Below are 22,117 nucleotides of genomic sequence, written 5' to 3' on the forward strand. Positions count from 1 at the left end.
AATATCTTAGGGCACTACGCTCACCCTTCTGGTGAGGATGTGAGATGATAACGTGCCCATGTGATGAGAGGAAGTGACGTCAGGGCAGGCTGCCGTGGACCTTCTGATGCTCCCTCGGAAGGAGGGTCATCTGTTTCCGAGCCACCGTTGACCACAGGTAACTGACAGGGCAGAAAGCAAAACTGTGCATAAGAGGGTTTGCTGTATTTCTTTGTTGTCACGAACACAGGGGAACAGGGGTGCACAGCCGGGGTCTCTGGCCTCCAAGGGTGGAGATGGGGGTTGCGGGCGGGAAGAGCTCACTGGGGCAAGTCCCAGAGTGGAGCATCCGCACGAGGAGACAGTGGTGCTGACGGCACCTCTGGATTTTTCTCTTATTGAAAGAAACCGCCAGCCCTGGGGATTTGAGTCAGGACCCTGGGAACCTCAGCCCTGTTCCTGACCCCGCTGGTAACCCAGAGCAGCGCACTCCTCCGGGGCTAGAAAATGGGTCCTTTTCCTCTCCTGGGAAGCAATGGGGTGAGGTCAATTTATTCAAAAAGCTTGGATCCAGGAAGTCGATGTTGTTTAGAAACGGACTTCGGAGTTTCGGCTTTGAGTCCTGATGTGAATTCTGACCTCGGGCATATTACTTTATCCTTCTGAGCCTTGGTCTCCTCATCTGTGACGTAGGGGTACTAATGCATACCTCGGGGTGTCATTAGGGGGGTGCACTGAGGTCACGTCAGAGGGGCCTTTGCACAGTCCTGGAAGTGCTCAGCAAACAGGAGGTGCATTTAGGGGAGAGAGGGTATCAGAGCGAAAGCCACCCATCCTCTCCTGCCCATTCGGGCCAGGGGTGCCGAGAGCAGCCTATGGGAGTTCTTTAGGCCGAGACAAGGCTCCTGCCTACCGGCCTCAGGCCTCCCGCCCCGCTCAGCCAAGGTTTCCTGTTGTCCTCTTTTACTCTTTTTAAAGAAAAGAAAAGAGGCATCCTTCCCCTGGAGACCTTTGTCCTAAAACTAGCTGGGGAATGCTAGAGACATTCACTCCATGTTGAGAGTGTTGAGCCACTTTCTGGGCTTAAAAAAATATATTATTGTTTACCTAATGGTTCCTCTGTGAGAAACGGGTGTCTGTTCCTTTAAACAGAGCACAGCTCGGCAGACAGAGCGGCTCCGCTCGGTGGCAGCCAGTGAGGGGGGGGGGGGGGGGGAAGGAGGGCATCCTGTTGTTGAGTAGAAAGACAGAGACAGACAGACAGGCAGGAAAAGGTCAGCACAGACCTAAGCAGGGGAACCCAGCTCTTTTTTTTTTTTTTTCCTACAGAGAATTTTCTTTTTGAAAAAGAAAATATTCACTTTCTTGTTTCTTTGCCTATATTTTACCAGTCTAACCCAAGATACTGCTGGCTTACTTAAGACGGGGGAACTTTCTCCGAGTAGAGTGGCATGTCAAGATAAAGAAGGTCGCGCCAGTCTCCGGTTCTCCCACTTTGTGCAGAAGATGGCGTATTTTGAAATTTCCCCGGGTTCGGGACTCGGGGTTGGGAGTGAGGAAAAACACATCTCGTTTGCTGAACGGCCACGCTCACTGCACACAGCCCTGCCTGCCAGGGAGATGAGGCACCTCCATTTCACAGTTGCGGGAAGCACGGCTCGGGCTGATTAAGGGCGTGCCCAAGGCCAGAGACAAACACGGGTGGTAAACTGAGGTTTCTCCCTGCGTCCTCAGGCTCCTCTTTCCAGCGTACCACACTGCCTTTCTTGTAAACACGCAGCGGATCTGAGGGTGGGACAGAGGGAAGACGAGAGACAGACGGGGTGGGCTTCTGGCTGCCTGGTTTACCAGCCTCTACTTTGAGCACCTCTAGCAACCCCCAGGTTCTTAGAGTTCTCCAGCACCAAGGAACGAGCCCGGAGTCCTCATCTCCCAAGGGCATGTCCGATTCAACCACTAGCAGTCAGCAATGTTACAGAGCATTTACAAAATGTAAGAAGTAGTTTATCAGTTGTCCAATCAGACCGTGTGGATCTGCTCCTTACGATTAGAAGGTGGCCCATAAGATGCTGTGGCTCTGGGGTGCCTGGGTGGCTCAGTCGATTGGGCGTCCGACTTTGGCTCAGGTCATGTTCTCACGGTCTGTGAGTTCGAGCCCCGCATCGGGCTCTGTACTGACAGCTCGGAGCCTGGAGTCTGCTTCGGATTCTGTGTCTCCCTGTCTCTCTGCCCCTCCCCCCCCCCATGCTCTGTTTCTCTCTTTGTCAAAAACAAACATTAAAAAAAATTTTTTTTTTTTAAATCCTGCGGATCTGATCCCTGTCTGCTCTTCTAGTCCCTTCTCCTCACCCTCATCCTTGCTCTCCGTGTGTGGTCAGTTCCTCTACCACAGTGCCTCTCTAAGGTGAGCTGCGGCACCGGCCATCGCCTGGGAGCTGGATGGAAATTCGGGAGCTCAGACCCATCCCAGAACTCCCAAGTCAGAATCTGCCTTTTGATAATATCCCCAGGTGCACCCTAAAGTGTGAGATGCACCACTATCCCACACCCAGTTTTTCCACCTCAGGACCTTTGCACGTGCTGCCCCCTCCATCTAGACAATCCTCTTTTCTCTTGGCCTGGCTTGGCCCCACTCATCCTGGACTCATATGCCACTTCCTCAGAAAAGCCTCCCTCCATCTTCCCTTCACTTAAATTATTCTCCCTTAACCGTCCAATTCTTTTCATTCAGGCACTTTTTGCAGTGTGTAATTACAGACAGAGTCATTGCATGCCCGTCTCCGTGAAGGCTGAGGCGATGTCTCACTGCCTGCGCAGGAACGCGGTAGGCTCTGCACAAACACGTGTTGAATGAATAAACATGGGGCTGTTTCTGGTTCTGGTTGGAGAGACGCCCACAGACAGAACCCGCTGGGGGCATCGGTCTCTCTAGGCATTTCCATTCCATTCCAGCAAATATTTGCTGAGTGCTATTATGTGTCCAGAGCTAGGGTCACATGTGTAAGGAAACTACATGTGACAAAGTGCCTCCCAGAATTTTGGCACAGCAGTTCTGTTTTCTTGTTCAGGGCACAGGGTCAGGGGCTGAATAAAACAAAGCCAAGAAGGCTTCGTTCCTGGTGGTAACGACAAGGAACCTCAGAAGAAGGGATAGGAAATTAATATTTCCTAGCCCCAAGGGACATTAAGGAGGACACTCGTTGGGATGAGCACTGGGTGTTATATGTAGGGGATGAATCACTGGAATCTACTCCTGAAATCATTATTGCACTATCTGCTAACTCACTTGGATGCAAATTTTAAAAAATAAATAATAAAATCAATCAATAAATTAAAAAAAAAAAAAAATATATATATATATATATATATATATATATATATATATATGTATATGTATATTTCCTAGCCCCCACTTCTGGGCCAGACACCTACATAGCTTGCAAGTATCAAAGATTTCAAATACAGGAGAATAACATACGAATTGCTTGATTAAGACCCATGACTTTTGTCTTATTTTGTTTGTAAGTAAAATTAACAATCACACGGTTAAAAAACTAAATAGTAAAGGGGCGCCTGGGTGGCTCAGTCAGTTAAGAGTCTGACTCTCAGTTTTGGCTCAGGTCATGATCTCACCGTTTTGTGAGTTCAAGCTCTGCATCAGGCTTTCCACAGACCCTGCGGAGACTGCTTGAGATTCTCTCTCTCTCTCTCTCTCTCTCTCTCTCTCTCTCTCTCTCTCTCTCCCTCTTTCTGCCCCTCCCCTGCTCACACTGTCTCTGTCTCTTGCAAAAGAAATAAATAAAACTTAAAAATATTAAATAGTAAAGAAAGGCCTCATTCCTCCCCACCCTTACTTCCAGTCTCCAAAAATAACTATTTTTTAACTCTTTCACCTGGTGGTTCTGGTAGTTAACTCGAAATCTCTAAATATGCTTACTTAATTATTTCTTCATTTGCCAATTTTGTATATTTGCTATTGATTCCTTGCTATGATATCAAGATGTGATTTTAGCTGCTTTCTACCTTCTTTCTTTATTCTCCTCAAATATTTACATCACTGTTGATTAATTATATTTGTAACTCCAAGTAATATCTATACATTATATTCATCTTTCAACTATTGTTAGTATTTAACTTTCAACTTTATAAAAATATTAGGGCCTCTATCTTTTTCTAGCTCTCCTCCCCACACCCATCTCCCAACTTCTGACATACATACCTTTACATTGTCCATTGATAACATTTACATTCTGTTGTTTGGCAAATATAATTAAATCTTCAATTCTTTACCTATAGAAATATTCTCAAATATGAAAATGAGCAGTATTTACATTATTATTATAAATAATATTCCTAAGTAATATATCATGATTATGCTTTCTTTATTCTTAGCTTTATGTTTTCCCTTGAGTTTCTAATTGCCTTTTTTCTTACTTTATTTATCTTTATAATCACCTTTTTTTTTTCTTTTCAAATTCTCCATCAGGCAAAGTATTCAGTTAGCAACACTGCCCAACATCCTTACCCCAACTTCCACGCCATCTTCCTGCATGTTTTCTGTCTAGTCCTTCTGAAAATTCTCACAAAGTGCTCTCCTGGGTTATTCTACAATATTCCAAAGCTCATGACTTCCTCTTTCTCGATTCACTCCCTCAATTTCACTGGAGCACATTCTCAAGTAACTTCCTAAGAAAGAATTTGTAAGAGATACCTTCTCCAAATCCTTGTATCTTTTGAAAACATCTTTCACTTATTCAATAACTTTTCTGAATTACTTTTGAAAATTACTTTTCCTCATACCGCTGAAGTCATTTGCTTCATTACATATTCCAGGACCCAGCATCACTGATGAAAAATCTGATTCTGATTCCTGTGTAGATGACATGTTTTCTTTCTTTCCTTTTTTATTCCTTCCTTTAGGATCTTCTCATTTCCCTTTGTGCTCTGAAAGTTCACACTAATTTCCCTTTTTGACCTGTTTTTTCACTCACCTTTCAATTTATAAACTCATGTCCATCAGCTCTGGAAATTTTTAAACATTCCATTTACAAATTCTTCCCTTCTATTTTCTTTATTCTCTTTCTGGAATTCCTGTAAGTTGAATATTGTCTCTCCTGGATTCAACCTCTGCCTTTTATCTTTCATAGTTTCTACCTCTGTCAATTTCTACCTCTGAGCTATCTCATTGTCCTTATCAAACAAGCCACCCATTGAATTTTTTCATATTACTGGTATTTTTCATCTCAAAGAACTAGATCTTATTCTGTAATTGTTAGGTTTGGGGGCATGCTTAGTTATCATGGCATAGTATCTTCTCAAATCTCTGAGAATATTAATTAGAGATATTAATTAGAAAATTAATTAATTACAATTAGAATATTAATTGTAATTCTTCTCTGCTCTCTAAATTGTATCTTCCAAAGTGTCTTTCTTAGTCTTTCTCTCCACCTTTTGTGTCTCTCTCTATCTCTTCCCCCACTTCTCATTACAGATGTTTCTCAAATATTAGATGATTCGTAATTATCTGTTCACATTTTAAAACAAGGCAAAAGTAACATAAATATATTTTTCCTAATTTATTCCATGTATTTAATATATCAATATTTCAGTGAGATTTTCCACACATAGTGCTTTATATACACACACATATGTACACACACACACACACACATATACACTCATATATATAGACTAAAAGGTAGTTTGACAAGACAATTTGTAGGAAGACAAACAAGGAGGAAATATTCATGCTTCCCCATATTATAAATTTACAGTAATTAAGTCAGTGTGGCATTGGTGCAGACACTGGCAAACAGACCAATAGAACAGAATGGAGAGCCCAGAAACAGACCGGCAAATAAATAGAAACTAACCACATGCAATGGTGACATTATAGATCAATGGGGAAAAGATGTGTTGTTCAATAATTGGTGCTGGGCCAACTAGCTACTCATATGGAAAAATTAAAATGAGATCTCTGGCCCACTCTACAAATAGAAATAAATTCCAGATGGATTAAAGACTAGACTTTTTTGTTTTAAGTGCTTTGCATTTTTTAAAGAAAATAGAGGAGATGATCTTTAGTATACTGGCATACAGAAAGAGCCTTAAAACAGAAAGAACAAAAAATTCCAAAAGGAAAAAAATGAGTACATGTGGTTGAAGTAAAATTTTAAAGTTCTATATAATAAGTGACCCCATAAACCAAGTTAAAGGCAAATCACAGAATAGATGCTCGATTCATATGACTGATAATGGATTGATACCCAGAATATATCATGGGACTTATAAACCACTAAGAAATGAAACAGGCAAGAAAAAGAAGTAAAATTAAAAGGGGAAGGCAAAGAATGTAAGCCATTATCACCAAAAATAAACAAATTATGGTATATATTTAACGTGGGAGAGCATACAGCAGTTACCTGGAGGGATGAGAGTCTCAGGAGAAAAGGAGAGAAAGTCACGTGTCATTCTAACCCAGAAACCAGCCTGTGCTCTTCCTACACCCACCTGAGCTTCTAAAACAGTTAAATCTTCATTTCCATCAGATCTTTGGTTGCAGGTAACAAAGCTTGACTCTGATTAGATAAAACAAAATAGAATGTTTTGGAAGGATCCTGGCATAGCCCAGAGACTCAAGGAAGAGCATAGAGAGAGGCAGGAACATGGCCTCTCTGGGTCCTCAGTCTATGGAGCACATAGACCATTCCTTTCGAGCAAAGTCTCTCGGCCTCAGCACTACTGACATTTTGGGCTAGATAATTCCTTGTTGTGAAGGTTGTCCTGTGCACTGTAGGGTGTTTAGCAGAATCCCTAACCGCTACCCACTAGATGCTAGCAGCAGCCCTCCAGGTGTGAAAATCAAAAATGTCTTTGGACATTGCCACATGTCCCCTGGCAGGGCAAAATTACCTCTGGTTGAGAACTTCTGACTAAGGTCCCCTGAGCAGCAGCAACACCTGGGAACTTGTTAGCAATACAAATTCTCAGGCCCTATCTCAGACCTCCTGAATCAGATACTCTGAAGGTGGGCCCAGCAACCTGTTTTACGAAGCTTTCTGGGTGACTCTGGTGCTTACTCAAGCTCCAGAACCACTGAGCAAGGCCTGGTCCTGGAATGACCCAGCTGCAACTTCTCTCCATCCACATGTGTAACCTTTCAAGATTCAAATGCTTGGAAGCATGTATCTCCTTAGTCTAGATTAAATTGCAGGCCCCTCTACCTACCAAAAGAACACGAGAATTCTTCACAGAGTTAGAACAAACAATCCTAAAATTTGTATGGAACCAGAAAAGACCCCAAATAGCCAAAGCAATCTTGAAAAAGAAAACCAAAGCAGGAGGCATCACAATCCCAGACTTCAAGCTGTATTACAAAGGTGTAATCATCAAGACAGTATGGTACCAGCATAAAAACAGACACTCAGACCAATAGAACAGAATAGAGAATCCAGAAATGGACCCACAAACGTATGGCAAACTAATCTTTGACAAAACAGGAAAGAATATCCAATGGAATAAAGATAGTCTCTTCAGCAAGTGGTGCTGGGAAAAGTGGACAGCGACATGCAGAAGAATGAACCTGGACCACTTTCTTACACCATAAACAAAAATAAACTCAAAATGGGTGAAAGACCTCAATGTAAGACAGGAAGCCATCAAAATCCTCGAGGAGAAAGCAGGCAAAAACCTCTTTGACCTTGGCCACAGCAACTTCTTACTCAACACGTCTCTGGAGGCAAGGGAAACAAAAGCAAAAATGAACTACTGGGACCTCATCAAAATAAAAAGCTTCTGCACAGCGAAGGAGAGAATCAGCAAAACTAAAAGGCAACCAACAGAATGGGAGAAGATATTTGCAAATGACATATCAGATAAAGGGTTAGTATCCAGAATCTATAAAGAACTTATCAAACTCAACACCAAAAAAACAAATAATCCAGTGAAGAAATGGGCAAAAGACATGAATAGACACTTCTCCAAAGAAGACATCCAGATGGCCAACCGACACATGAAAAATGCTCCACATCACTCATCATCAGGGAAATACAGAATGGCTAACATTAAAAAATCAGACAACAGGGGCACCTGGGTGGCTCAGTCGGTTAAGCAGCCGACTTCAGCTCAGGTCACGATCTCGCGGTCCGTGAGTTCGAGCCCCGCATCGGGCTCTGTGCTGACAGCTCAGAGCCTGGAGCCTGTTTCAGATTCTGTGTCTCCCTCTCTCTGACCCTCCCCCGTTCATGCTCTGTCTCTCTCTGTCTCAAAAATAAATAAACGTTAAAAAAAAATCAGACAACAACAGATGTTGGCGAGGATACAGAGAAAGAGGATCTCTTTTGCATTGTTGGTGGGAATGCAAGCTGGTGCAGCCACTCTGGAAAACAGTATGGAGCTTCCTCAAAAAATTAAAAATAGAACTATCTTATGACCCAGCAATTGCCATACTAGGCATTTATACATGGGATACAGGTGTGCTGTTTCAAAAGGGCACATGCACCCCCATGTTTATAGCGGCGCTATCAACAATAGCCAAAGTATGGAAAGAGCCCAAAAGTCCATTGGTGGATGAATGGATAAAGAAGATGTGGTGTATATATACATTGGAGTATTACGCGGCAATCAAAAAGAATGAAATCTTGCCATTTGCAACTACGTGGATGGAACTGGAGGGTATTATGCTAAGTGAAATTAGTCAAAGAAAGACAAATATCATATGACTTCACTCAGACGAGGGCTTTAAGAGACAAAACAAGTGAACATAAGGGAAGGGAAACAAAAATAATATAAAAACAAGGAGGGGGACAAAGCATAAGAGACTCATAAATATGGAGAACAAACTGAGGGTTACGGGAGGGGTTGTGGGAAGGGGGATGGGCTAAATGGGTAAGGAGCACTAAGGAAATCATTGTTGCACTATATGCTAACTAACTTGGATGTAAATTAAAAAAATAAAATGAAAAAAAATTTAATAAATAAATTGCAGGCCCCTCTCAGGCCTGAGAAGCAGCTCTGCATGAAATGACATTAATAGAGAAGGAGGGAGTTCCCCAAAAGCAGGGGTGGAGGCTACTGTTTGCAGAAGATGGAGAGAAGAGATTCCAGCTGATCTTCTACCTGAGCGCTGAGTCCTTCCTACCACTGATGGTGCCGATGAGCTCCAGGCTGGCCTCTGATGGTCCCAGGAGACCATGAGGAGCCACTGTGAACTACAAGTTCCTTGCCAGCTGCATTACCTTGGGCTCTCTGAACCCATCTCCTAATCAGAAAATAGGTAGGACTTTTGTGAGCATCAAATAAAAGAACATGAAGGTGCAATACAAATATTCACTGAAATGGGAAAGGCACGGGTTCGCAGCAGCGAACAGGGTGAGTAGCCTGGGGAGGAAGTGCAAAGTCCTTTTTTTCAGCATTTTGATAATAAGCAAGTGGCCTTTTCATCTCTGGTTAAAACATCAGCACCATGGGGGGCACCTGGGTGGCTCAGTAGGTTCAGCGTCCAACTTCGGCTCAGGTCATGATCTCACGGTTCACGGGTTCCAGCCTGCATGGGGCTCCGTGCTGACAGCTCAGAGCCTGGAGCCTGCTTCGGATTCTGTGTTTCCCTCTCTCTCTGCCCTTCCCCCGCTCACGCTCTGTCTCTCCCTCTCTCTCAAAAATACACATTAAAAAATACTAAAAAGAAGTGTTTTTAAAAAAACAGCACCATAAATCGTCACGTTTCAGCAGCTGTGTGGTACCTGATGCTTCCACGATATCAGATTTTGTAGAGTACTTTCTCGTGCATCAGCTCATTGGACTTGATCCTCACAGCGTTCCCGGGAGACCAGGAGAACCAGCATTCTAATACAGCATTATAGGTGAGAACGTTGAGGGTGAAAATGACCAAAACTTGACCAAGATCACAGAGCTGATAAGCTCCAGGACCAAGCTCTCATAGAGTTGGACCAAATACAAACCTTACTGCCCTGTACTGTAATGCCCAGGAAGGACACCCCACTGTGGTGAAACACACAATTTAGGGGACTTTCGCGAACCAGAAACCCACGCATGCGCAAAGGTTACTAACAACAGGTAAATATACTCACAGTCTGCCTCCTATGCTTGGAGGAAGTAATCCAAAGGTGGCTAGCTGGGGACCCACTGCTCAATTAGCATGCCAGTGAATTTTGTTTGGCAGCTCAGGGTTTTCAAAAGTGCTGCATCAACCACCATTCAAACACACCTAAACACAGCTGGGGCCGCCCCATGTAATCTCTCCATCTCTTTAGCTACTGACACTTAACGTGAGACGCCAGGCCCTGGAAAGGAGGATCTAACTGTCTGAACCTAAGAAGGGCCCCTGTGCCCTGGCTGCCATGGACAGGGAGGAGTTCCACAATGGGAAGCAAGATACTCCACCCTGGGGTCACACTGGACAATTTCATGCTACACAAAGGTGAGCTGAAAAGGATGGGGGTGGGGGTCAAAATCCAGCCCACCTCTGCTCCCCAAGTCCCATGGTCCTGGCCCAGGGCTTGTTAGGTGGAGCTTGGACTGTAGCTCAGTCTCCGGTTGACCTATCAGCTGAGCAGTCTTGTGCAGTGTACAACCTGCACAAGCATACAGGGCAGCCCTGCTTCCCCGTAAAGCTCAGATTTGGCAACACTAGGCCCCATCCCACATTGCAACAGCTGGAGGGAACCAATTCATTGCTGCCCACCTTGGACAGGGCACACATTCTCCCTATCACCACAAATCCCCACCCAGTCTGCTTTGCTTGTTTATGTCACCTGCCTGGCCCCTAAGGCATTTGAGTTTATGACCTCTGTCTCAAACAATAAATTTTTTTACATTGGTTTATCCAGGTAATTGGTTTCATGGTCTATTTCTGAATGGCATTTTTTCTTTCCCACCCAACCCCCTTTCCCAGCACTCCTGGTTAATCTATTTATTTTTACTTTACCTCCTTCTAAAAATATATACAATACAACAAGATTAAAAAAAAAAAAGTCAGCCTCCTGGTAATCTCTGGAATGTGGGGAAAGCACTCTTACCACAAAGTTATATTAAGAAGCTTAATTATCAGAAAATGACTATATAGTAAATATATCAAACACTAAGTATGTGCACTGTATATATGCACTGAGATTCCTGGGCAGCCACAGTCTATAAACCCATTCGCCTCACCCACAACCTCAACCGACTCTTTATCCCTTCCCTTTGACCAGCATGGGAGACTTTGAGGTGCACTTGCTTCTGTACAGCCTCCTGCCTTGCCAGGACCCACTATTTATGCTGAGTTTGCAGAGCAGTCAGGAGAACGTTCTCAGCTCCTCTCAAGGCTATGATCATTTCTCCTTTCTGTTGGCACTGACTCACTCCCTGTTTGTTAGGCATTTATTGGTTCATGAAGCCCTGGGGCTCTAGGTTGCTATTGTGGGTTGTCTCAGTCAGCTACTGCTGTGTAACAACCACAAATATAACGGTGGCATGTAACACTAAGTGTTTCTCACCCGAGCGCCTGAGGGTCAGTTGGGGTGACTCTGCTTTGAGCTACACATCTGCAGGTCACCTGAGGCAACACTGTTCCATGTGCCGCTCACTCTCCTGAGCCCGTGTCATGTTTTTCTCATGGCATGGGCACAAGTGCAAGACAGCAACCTCAACAGCACAAGCACATTTCAAGCCCCTGCTCATGTCACATCCATTAATATCTCATTTGCCAAAACAAGTAAAATAACTGAGCCCAAAGTCAAAGCCAAGTATACTTACCTTGGACAAAAAGAGGAAAGAATGAATATTTGCAGAAAACGCCCACCCTCTGCCCTTTGGGTCACAAATATCCTTTCCCGCATGCAAAATACACTTCTCTGAGTCCTAAGACATTCCAAACACCGCATCCAATCCTGACGCTGAGCTGGAAACTCATGACCTACATCAGATCTCATTGAAGCTCCTCTTGATCCAGGGACCTAAAAATCAGAAAGACAAGTTGCTTTCCCCAGACACGCCCAACATGCAATGGGGGAACGAAGACAGAATCACTGCAAAAACATTCCCCTCTGAAGTGGGAGTAATCCGGAAGTGGAGAATATTTCTTGGTTTGGACCCTGTTCTACATTCTCAGACCTGCTCCCTAGTCCTTTCTTCTCTGGGGCTCCATGCTGTGCCCTCTAGAGGCCCTTCCTCCCTTTTTCTCAGCCTTGGGCACTTCTGAAGTGTCCCCTGGGGAGTATGTCCTTCTTAGCAGAGAGCAGCACTGCCGAAGAAAGGTGGGGACCCGGACATTTGTTTACATCTCCAACAGCCTCATTTTCTTCTAGATCTGGCAGTTTGGGCAACAAGCTCTCTCAAAAAAAATAAACCAATAAAACTTTGTAAGTTTTCTGTGAATTGTATTCGTTTCAGCTTTAGCACCAAAATCTATATCCACAAATCTTTTGGAGATTTCTCTCTTTCTTTCCTTCTCTATCTCTATTTCTATCCCTCCTCACAGCTTCAATTTTTCAGACCTTTTTGCCCAGTTGAGAGGATACACTAGACACTCTGTTTGCTCAGAAGACCGTCGGCTTAGTGGGAGACACAGAGGAGAAGATGGAAAGCAGTCTCCAAGTGTGTGCAAACTCAGATGAGTGCTTAAGCTTGGTGTGAAAATCTCTACAGTAATTATTGTTTCTGTACCTTCCCTCCTCCTTCTAGAAGGGACTATTAGATCATGCCAACTCATGCCTGGCCCCATGTAAATGGGCTTTCCTGGTATACATTTTTCATTCACTTCAATGGCTCCCATTGTCCCACCCTCCCACCCACTGACCTCTCTTATTTGTCTCCTCATGATATATTTCACATATTTGTGCAACGTAATGAATGTAAGCTCTACGAAGGCAAAAACATTTGTCAGATGTGTTCCCTCTGTTTCCAGTGTCTGGAAAATATGTTGCATGGGATGCATCCTTAATAAATAGAATGATAAATGCTTGGACGGACAGATGGATGGATGGATGGATGGATGGAAAATGAATAAATGAATGAATGTATGAGCAAAATCCTGAATCTTTCACCTGAAAATAACCTCATACCTGGGCCCTACTCTGGCTCCAGTCCTGCTGAAAGGCTAAACATTATCTCATCCTCCTGGTTCCGACTTGGCGTTTTCTCCTTTATGATCCTGCCCAACATCGCATGGCTTCTTCAGATTTCCTTGGTTAACAGCTCTCGTCACAAACCCTCCCAGATGCCCACCCCGAAGCTGTCTCAACATCCCCTGGATTCCCATGCACTGGAAGGCAGAACAAATAGAAGAGGATGATTAAAACTCAGACAGAAAAGCCAGAATCAGAGCCAGAATCAAAAAACCTATATTAAGGAAAACTAGTGCAATTGAGCAAAGAGCTGTCATGAGTTTCCTGGTGGCCAGAGCATAAAGGAAAAGATGATAAAGTGAGCCTTTAAAAGATACATGCTAGTCTGTCAGGCAAGACAACCTTTTTTCCCCAGAGACCATCAAGTACAGTGAGTGGGGCAAAATTCAGATGGAGAAAATTTCCTACAGTGAAGACGGCTTCCCACCTGCCTGGGAACTCAGTAGTAAACTTGGGACTTATAAAGAAGGCCTGTCAGAGCTCATGTGAGCTTCAAGAAAGGGTATCACATCCTAAGAGCGGCATCCTGCTTCCTGGGAAAGAGAGGAAGCCGGTGGGGGGGAACGAACGAAGGAGTTTAAAGCACCTTCCAAGAGAGAGAAACTCAGGATTTACCTTACTGTATTTTAATTTGTTTTTCATGCCGCAAAAAGCTGAAGAGGGTCGTTAATTAATTCGCTCCATTGACTAGAGAACAAGTAGGAAGAAGTACTATGTCACTGGCTCCTTGGCTCGCTCATTTGCCGGTTCACTGTTTGCGCTCTTCTGATTCTGGGGGCGTCATGTGGTCTCATAAGGGCTGGTGTGCAAGTTTGCTTTTTGAGGCTGTTGGGGAGCTCAGGTCCCCGGAGCTCCCACCGGAGGCTTGGGAGAGGGTCACACACTCACTCCAGGCCCTGGGCTTCATGAGCAGCAGGCTGTAGGGTCCCTGCTGGTCTGGAGGAACAGGGTGTGTGCTAGAGAGGGGGAGTTACTACATGCCTAACAGCAATATTAAAGAGACCAGCTTCTTTTGTCGAAATTCCCTTTTTACCTCGTGGAGCGGGATCTGATCCCTGGGACAATCAGTGACCAAACTCATCGCTTATACGTGGCTTCTATAAAACAGGGTCAACCCCTCCAGTCCAGTAGTTTACATTATTACATTTTATTCTAGAAGCCAGTTTTCCAAGCTCCGGGGGCTGCCTCGTCAGGGGAGGACAGGGAGACACAGACATAGTATTTATAGCATACCCCTGGTTAGGAATTCCAGGAGAGTAAGCTAACCTCTTAGTTCAGAGGACCTTGAACTTGACACTGCTCTCCTCAGTTTGGCTCTGTTAGGCCTGAGGCAGAGAAGGGTAGAGAGAAGAGTTTACTGGATCCTGAAGGTGGAGTCATAAAAGCACCTGGGAGCGGATGCCACCAATACAAGGGGCAGTTTTGTCCCCTCGGCCTCTGTCCTGCTTGGTTCATGGCTGAGTGCCGAAGCCAAAATCTGGTCAAAGTCTTTCCCGGATTCCCAGCTGGGTCTTCCCTGTCCTGGGTTACTGGCAAATTCTCTACTTACTAAATGTGCTTTGTGATCTCAGTTAGTGGGAGGCAAAAAACCCACGGCTAAACAGGGAAGCAACTGAAAACCCAAAATGCCAGCATGTCTAGTCTGGGACACACGGGAACGCACCATCCATTCATGAACCTCTCCATTCACAAATACCTACTGCCCATCCACTTCACGCAGCTGTGATGCAAGGGCTTTCATTCGAGGCTGGAAAGGGGAGGTCAGACTGTTTAGGACGGGGGAAAGCGCCTGTAGTCCTCGAGGCCACTGTTGGGTGCAGCCTGGAGGCAGCGTCTCTACGGGGACCCCCCTCTCCAGCAGGGTATCCCAAAGAGGGCGTGAACAATGAGGTGGAGCCAGGGGGTTAGCAAAGCAATTACAAAATGAAATCAGGACCACTCTCAGCACTGGCCCCTGAGGACGGATGAGGACTGGAATCCAGCACAGCAACCCTCATCCGAATCCTGCCTCAGAGACCATCCCCGCAGGACAGACGACTCTGCGGAAGTCAGGGCGGCCTCCCCGCTGTGGGGCAGTCAGCTCTGGAGAGCAAGGAAATCATCAAAGGCTCCAGCAGCAGGAACACTCCAGCCATTAGACAGAGGAAGACAGATTTCCTCTAAAATGTCCCTTTAAAGGCGGCTCATTTACCCTCGTGGGCCCCAGGAAAGCCCGAGATAGGTGCCATCCAGGAAACTCGGAGCCTTTAAGATCAGCACGGTTTAATGCAGCATAAGAGCCTTAGGTCAGACCAAGAAACGACTTCCTGACTGTAAGGGCTTATTGGCCCATGAAAAGAGGACTCCCAGCGAGACTGTGAAATCACCTTCTCTCAAAAGTGTTGAGATTCTTGTTTCTTTGGGCGGCGAATTGAGGGCCAGCCCAGGGGCAGCAAGGAGAGACTTGAGGGAGTCTCAGACCTCTTCTTCTCACTGAGGAGACACTGCCCAGTCGAAGCACCGAGCCTCCCCACCTCTCTGGTTGGAGAGTTGGTCTGGAAAGCAGGTGAAAACAGCAAATATTACATTCAGCCTAAATTGCTCTTTTTTTTTTCTCATTTGCTTCCCCATATTTGTTTTTTTTTAATTGAGGTATAATTGACATATAAGATTATACGAGTTTCATGTGTGCAGCATAATGATTTGATATTTAATATATATTGCAAAATGATCTCCCTAATAAGCCTACTGAACATCTGTCTTCATACCTAGTTACAAAGTATGGATTTTCTATTTAAGATCTACTCTCTGGGCAATTTTCAAATGTGCAGTATAGCGTTATTAACTTCAGTCACCATGCTGTGCGTAAATTGCTCTTACGTACTTGAGGGCAACCGGTATAGGATGAAAATCTTCACGTTTTACTTTTTTATTGTATTTACCGAATAGCAGGCTCCAGATTCGAAACACTGAAGAAGAGATATTCTCAGCCTGGAAGCCGTTTCACTATTTTAAATATGTGGGGGTTTCTCCAGCTTTGCAACAGCTGGAGGATGTAAAATAAAATCTCTCCAGTTTCTCTCCAGCCCCTGGGCAACTCGAACGTATCAAATGGTAAACCAGGATGGCAGGCGGTGGGCGGTGGGAGGTGGCGAGGGGGCGTGGCAGGCCTGAGTGGGGCCGAGAGTACACTTCCTTCACGCTGTAGGACATTTTCTAAAATCAGATGTAAACCCTTGGAGGCCCTGGAGACCTGTAGATTCTATATCAGCAGAACATCTGAGAGCTTTGGAAATGCTCCCGAAATTTGAACACAAGCTTCCTGGGTGACATGGTCAGACTCAAACAGGCTGTGCCTTCCGGCAGCTGGACGCTGACATTCTCTGGTAGAAGAGGGAGGAAGGGCAGAAGGGTGGGGTAGGAGGGGCCCTTTCATCTGAGCTCTTTTGGATTCGCGTGATCCTTCTTCAGGATAATTCTTACTGGGTTTGCAAGCACAGATGCCGTAGCAGGGCAGATGCCACAGCCGCTCTGGTTAAACGAATTCATGTATTGAATGACTACTGGGCACTTACAATGCTGCAGGAAGTGAGCTCTGGGGTTGGTGCTGGGCTTCTGACAATGGAAGTAAGGGGCCCTGATCTTGCCTGACCTTCCCTCCCTGCTATGTCTCCATCCTCGGTGCTTTAGAGAGCACAGAACTATTCACTCATTCTTTCACCCTTTCGCTCATTCAGTCGATCCTCCAATGCATTCAGTAAATACTCATTGCACTCCTCCTGAGAGCTAAAAATACGGGAGCAGCAATACAGGAGACGCCCAGTGCCACACTTCCATGGGTCTAGTGACAGGAGACTCATAAAAAACCCATAGATAGATAAAATTTTATATTTATTTAGAAAGATTATAAATTATATTTTATATACAAATCGTATGTATATCTATAGTATATATAAGTTACACACACACACACACACACACATACACACAAAATTTCAAATAGTCTTAAGGTCTACGCAGCGAACCAACCAGGCCCAGGTAATAGACTGACTGGCGTGGGGCCCCCACATTAGTTCAAGTGGGCAGGAAAGGCCTCTCTGTGACACCTAAGCTGAAATCTGCACACCAAGGAACCAACCAGCCACCTGAAGCTCAGAGGGAGGGATGTTCCAGGCAAAGGGCCTAGCAGGTGCCAGAGCTGTGGGCAGGAAGGAGCTTCACACGTTCAAAAAGCAGGAAGGATGGTGTGGCTAGGGCAGGAGGAAAGACAGGCTGGAAAGAACCACACAGATCCAGCTAACCCAGAATTAGCCCAGGGGAAGAAATGTAGTCATCAGTGTGTGCAAAGCCATAGTCACAAGAAGTGCTAGGACCGTGAGGTCTGCAGGGCTTGGAGAGATCTTCAGGAGGAGGGTAATCTGGGCGGGGTGGTGAGCACAGGCCACCCTGAGAAAGCAAAGCTTGGGGTGCAATGTGAACAACGAGCTGGGGGTAACCAGGCAATGGACGGGAACGAAGAATAGTGTTCCAGGCAGAAGGAACAGCATGTGCCAAGGTCCTGGGGAAGCAAGGGTATGGTGGGTGTGAGTGACCAAAAGGAAGCCAGAGTGGCTGCCCGAGGGTAGGGGCATGACAGGAGAACAGAGACATAGGCAGGCGCCTGTCCACTGAGGGCCTCGCACAAAGACATAAAGTTCAGGTCTTGAGAATGGTAGGGAGCCTTTAAACAGGGACACTTGAAACATAATCTTGTCATTCTCTCAAATATATTAATTTATCCAACAAACATTTACTGGGCACCTGCATGTATAAAACATTGTTCCAGGCACGGTGAGGATAGGGAAGATGCCCTGAACACTAGGTCTCTTAGAGGACAGTGGAGCAGGCAGGTGTGTTAGCAAGAGCTGATTGTAGAAGAAAGAGCCCTGACTTGGGTGTTGTTGGCAAGGGCTCAGCTCCCAGCTCTGTCCCTCACTGAATCTCCCAGAGTTCCTTAAGGATGGCGACTAGGTTGAATCATCTTGGGTCCCCAGCACCTGGCATACAGGAGGATCGACAAACCTAGAAAGACTACATCATTTTGGATAATATCAATAAGGCCTTCCATTGGGTTAGTGCTGCATCATCCTTAAAGACCTTTGGGGGTGACTGGGTGGCTCTGTCGGATAGGCATCGACTTCGGCTCAGGTCATGATCTCACAGCTCATGGGTTCAAGCCCCTCATCAGGCTCTGACAGCTCAGAGCCTGGAGCCTGCCTCAGATTCTGTCACCCTCTCTCTCTGCCCCTCTCCCACTTGTGCTCTGTCTTTGTCTCTCAAAAATAAACAAATGTTAAAAAAAATTGTTTTTGTTATTTTATTTTCATACCATTCCTGTGAGATGGATTCAGGATCAGCTACATAATTTCTGGAGCCCAGTACAAAATGCAAATGTGGGGCTCTCTGGGCAAAAATCTGTAAGGATTTCAAGATAGTGACTGCAGAGCATTAAACCAGGGACGGGATTGTTGTAAGCACCGGGTCCTGGGGGGACTGCACATCCACAAAGCCAGCCCTGGGCAAACTCGATGTTACTCATTTTACAGGCGAGGAGACTGAGGCACAAGGTAAGGGGGGACTGCCAGTGCCACTCAGCTAGCAACGAAAGGGCAAGCTGCAAAATAAACCCAGGTCAGAGGCAAGGCCGGCCTGGTTTCCGCTCCGAGGGGTTGAGGTGTTCCTAGAAGAGCCATTCTAAGCATCTATTTTAAAATCAGTATAGACAAAGAAGCGGAACGTGCAAACGTGCAGGACGCTGCCCGGCAGGAAACCTCTCAATGGGCCCCGTTGCTCTCAGGACAGAGTCCAAAGGCTTGGACTGAGGTACGGAGTCCTTTCGTGGTCTGAGTCCTGATTAAAATTCTCCAGCTGCACCACCCACCTCTGCCCCCTCCCTTAAAATGTGCTTTCCAACCACACACACCCACACACCTTCTTGCAATTTCCCAGCTGGGCCTGACTCCCTCGGGCCTCCGAGCCTTTTCTTACATGATTCCCTCTGCTCGAAATTCTTTGTTACAAAGGGCAACTTCAAGTTCGCCAGCTGAGGAATGGGGGGGAGCAGCATGAGGAAAGGCATCTGAGGCAGAGGAAAAAATCACAACTAGTGTGTCTGCGTGCTTAGAATTGCCACCCATCCATCTATTCATCCGTCTTTCCTTCCATCTATCCACCGTCCATTCATCGATCCTTCCATCTGTCTACCCCTGCATACACGCACCCATCCCTCCGTCCTCCCGTCTTTCCATCCTTCCTTCCACCCATCCATTTACCCATTCATCCAGCAACGACTCACTGAGCCACTGAGCCCCGTGTGCTATGCGCCAGGTATTATGTTAGACACTGGGGATCCAGAGATGAATGAGCCACACTATCTGCCTCCAAAGAGCTCATCGTCCAGTGGCTAGACAACAAGTGTTACCCATCGCCCAAATCCCCAATTTCATAACCTGTGAGAATCCAGACCCCCTCCCCACAATTCATGCAAATTCTTGCTTCCTCCTGACCCTGTCTGCATTCCTGCCAATAAGGCCAATATGGCCTTGAGCCAGTTGGGAGGAGGCCCCAGTCTCCTCTACCATGCTCCACAAGAAAGACAATTCTAGTGGTTTTATAGATTTGATGACTTTATTGTAGACCTGAGGAGTTCCGGTGAAGGATTATGTCCCAAACTCTACAGTCATCTTGCCAGTTTCCCCCAATAACCCTCCACTTTCCAAAATCCCAAGCTATGAGCATGGGACCCTCCCCAGCGCACAGGCCCCTGGGAGTGTCCTCTAGTTCTCTGAGATACCCAGGACAGTTGGCTGTCCCCAGCATCTGGTGACTATCACGTGCTCCAACTTGGCACACACATAAATAGACCACTAGGATACAGGCAGTGGCAAGCACCACAGCAGGGTGAGTTCAGGATGCCCATGCAAGGTAGCACAGAAGAGGGCTAGGTTCTGGGAGGGACCCCCGGGTAAAAAGGGAGATGGGAAGAAGCTATTTCAAGCGGAACAAATGACAAGGACAGAGAAGCCAGAGAGGCATGGTGCTTCGGGGGGTGCACAAAAATGGGTCAGCAGGGCTGGAGAATGAAGTCCACAGGGGCAGCGAGAGAAACACCAGAGAGGTGGACGAGGCAAGGCCAGAAAGCTCGGGTGGCCATGCTAAGGACTGTGGACGTTAAGCTATGACTGCAGAGCTGCTGATGCTGAGAGACCTTAAACTTAGACGTGACACGATGAGAGAGTCTGGCAAGAGTGGAGGGGTTGGGTATGGGGCCGCTCAACTGTGGGAGGCTCAGGCTCGGGGCCAAACCCCCTGCAAGGCAGCCATTCCTTCCCCTCCCTGGGAGTAGGGACCGCACGGGGTCAATCCTAGGGACACAGTGTTGTGATGAAGACAGGCAGGCAGAGCCCCAGGCCGGCCTTCCTTTTTTCAGGGAGGCTTCGTGTCCACTCTCTTCTCCAACAACTCCTCTTGGAGATTCGTTATCAGACCAAAAACAGAGTCTGCAAGATCCTTGGACAGCCAGGACCCGGCAGGATTCAAAGTACTTTTCAAACGTCTTCGGGTCAGCAAAACCTCAAACACACTTTTTCCAGAGTTCTTTCCTACACTCCACACCCCCACTGCCATTGCACTGCTACTTAATTGGAAAAGCCACACGGAGCTCAAAGGGAAGGGAATCAGCCTGGTCCCAGTTCATTCACATCTGAATCCTCAAACAGGCTGTTTTGCAAGAGACAGAGGACTTTCCAAGACACCTCTGCAGGCTCCCTTGGACACAGTCTTGTTTTGAATCAGGAAATTGTATTTTGCCAGAACTTTATGTTCAAGTTCAATATTAATCTCAGAACCCACGAAATGTGAGTGGGTTCTAAATTTGGAAAAACATGTTCTTCAAGCTCTCCCCAAAGCATTCCTTCAGCTATTGACTTTGGAGACAACTTCTCTATACCGTGTGGTTCTCCGAAGCCGGCTCCGAATGACACACTGAGGCTTGGAACACACACACAAGGTGCTTTCTCGGCAGATCAATGTATCAATAATCAGCTTTGGGGGAGCTCTGCAGAGGAATCCAATGCACAGCCAGCTTCCTTTCTCGGCAAAGCTGCGGGGTTGGGTCCTGTTTCCATGCAAGACGTCTGCCCTGACTTAAACTTTGACTCCCTACCAGTGTCTTTCCTGAGCTATTTGCACTGTGAACATAGCGCCTAAAAAGATTTATTAAAAAAAAAAAAAAAAAAAAAACTGAGTGTCATTTTTAGAAAGGCGAGACACCCAACACATCCTACTCTGAGTAGATTTCTTTGACGGCTTGTGATGTTGCCTGAATGGTAAATATACCCTCAGACTCCGAGTAAATAGTCCATGGCATGTAACTAGGGTATAAAAGAGGAAATTTTACACAACGTGGCCACAGACGCCTTGTCATTTCCCAGAAAATTAGAGGGTCTTCCAGTGACCCTGTAAATTTATCACACGAGTATTCTTCCACGACTTCAGGAACAGATGGGGCCTGTTCTGATAATGTTTTCCAATCCCCATAGATAACATGCTGGGGGTGGCAGGGAGAGGGGGAGGGCAGGACAGAGGGCCGGCGCCCCCAGGAGCGGGAAACCAGAGCACATGCCGGCGGCCCCGCGCCCTGTGCCTCTGCTGTCTGAAAGACACTTTGTTAGCAGCGAGCATTTCGTTTTTGAAGGGAAGCTGTAAGGCATCTGTGGGAACGCTCGTCCCTGCATCTGGTAACCCCTCGCGAAAGCTCCAAGAGTTAAAGGATTAGCTGAAAGAGATACCCAAACCCGGAGGGCGGGCTGGACCCAAACGCGAGGGGCTGCAAGGGGTCTCGAAAGGCAGCCCCTGCCTCCAGAAAGGATCCCCAGGGGTTCTGAAATCAGAGGGAGATTTCACAACCTTCCTACCAACTAACTCCTTCCAGCGTTTCGGTGGAGAGAGATCTATGCAAATCAGCATCTTCCCTGTGGCGGCCGTTGGTTCGCTTT

At 46.2% G+C, this 22,117-nt stretch overlaps 1 long non-coding RNA gene across 1 annotated transcript in view; it reads left to right on the forward strand.

The window, feature by feature from the left end:
• The first annotated feature begins 37 nt into the window (after nt 1-37).
• The window catches only part of LOC131497073 (uncharacterized), a 110,698-nt gene continuing 88,618 nt past the window's right edge, over nt 38-22,117 (forward strand). Inside the window, exons 1-2 of the long non-coding RNA XR_009254754.1 lie at nt 38-157; nt 1,371-2,119. This is a non-coding gene — a long non-coding RNA (uncharacterized LOC131497073). The remainder of the gene's footprint in view (nt 158-1,370; nt 2,120-22,117) is intronic.

Source organism: Neofelis nebulosa, chromosome 16 (assembly GCF_028018385.1).
Source record: "Neofelis nebulosa isolate mNeoNeb1 chromosome 16, mNeoNeb1.pri, whole genome shotgun sequence".
NCBI lineage: Eukaryota > Metazoa > Chordata > Mammalia > Carnivora > Felidae > Neofelis > Neofelis nebulosa.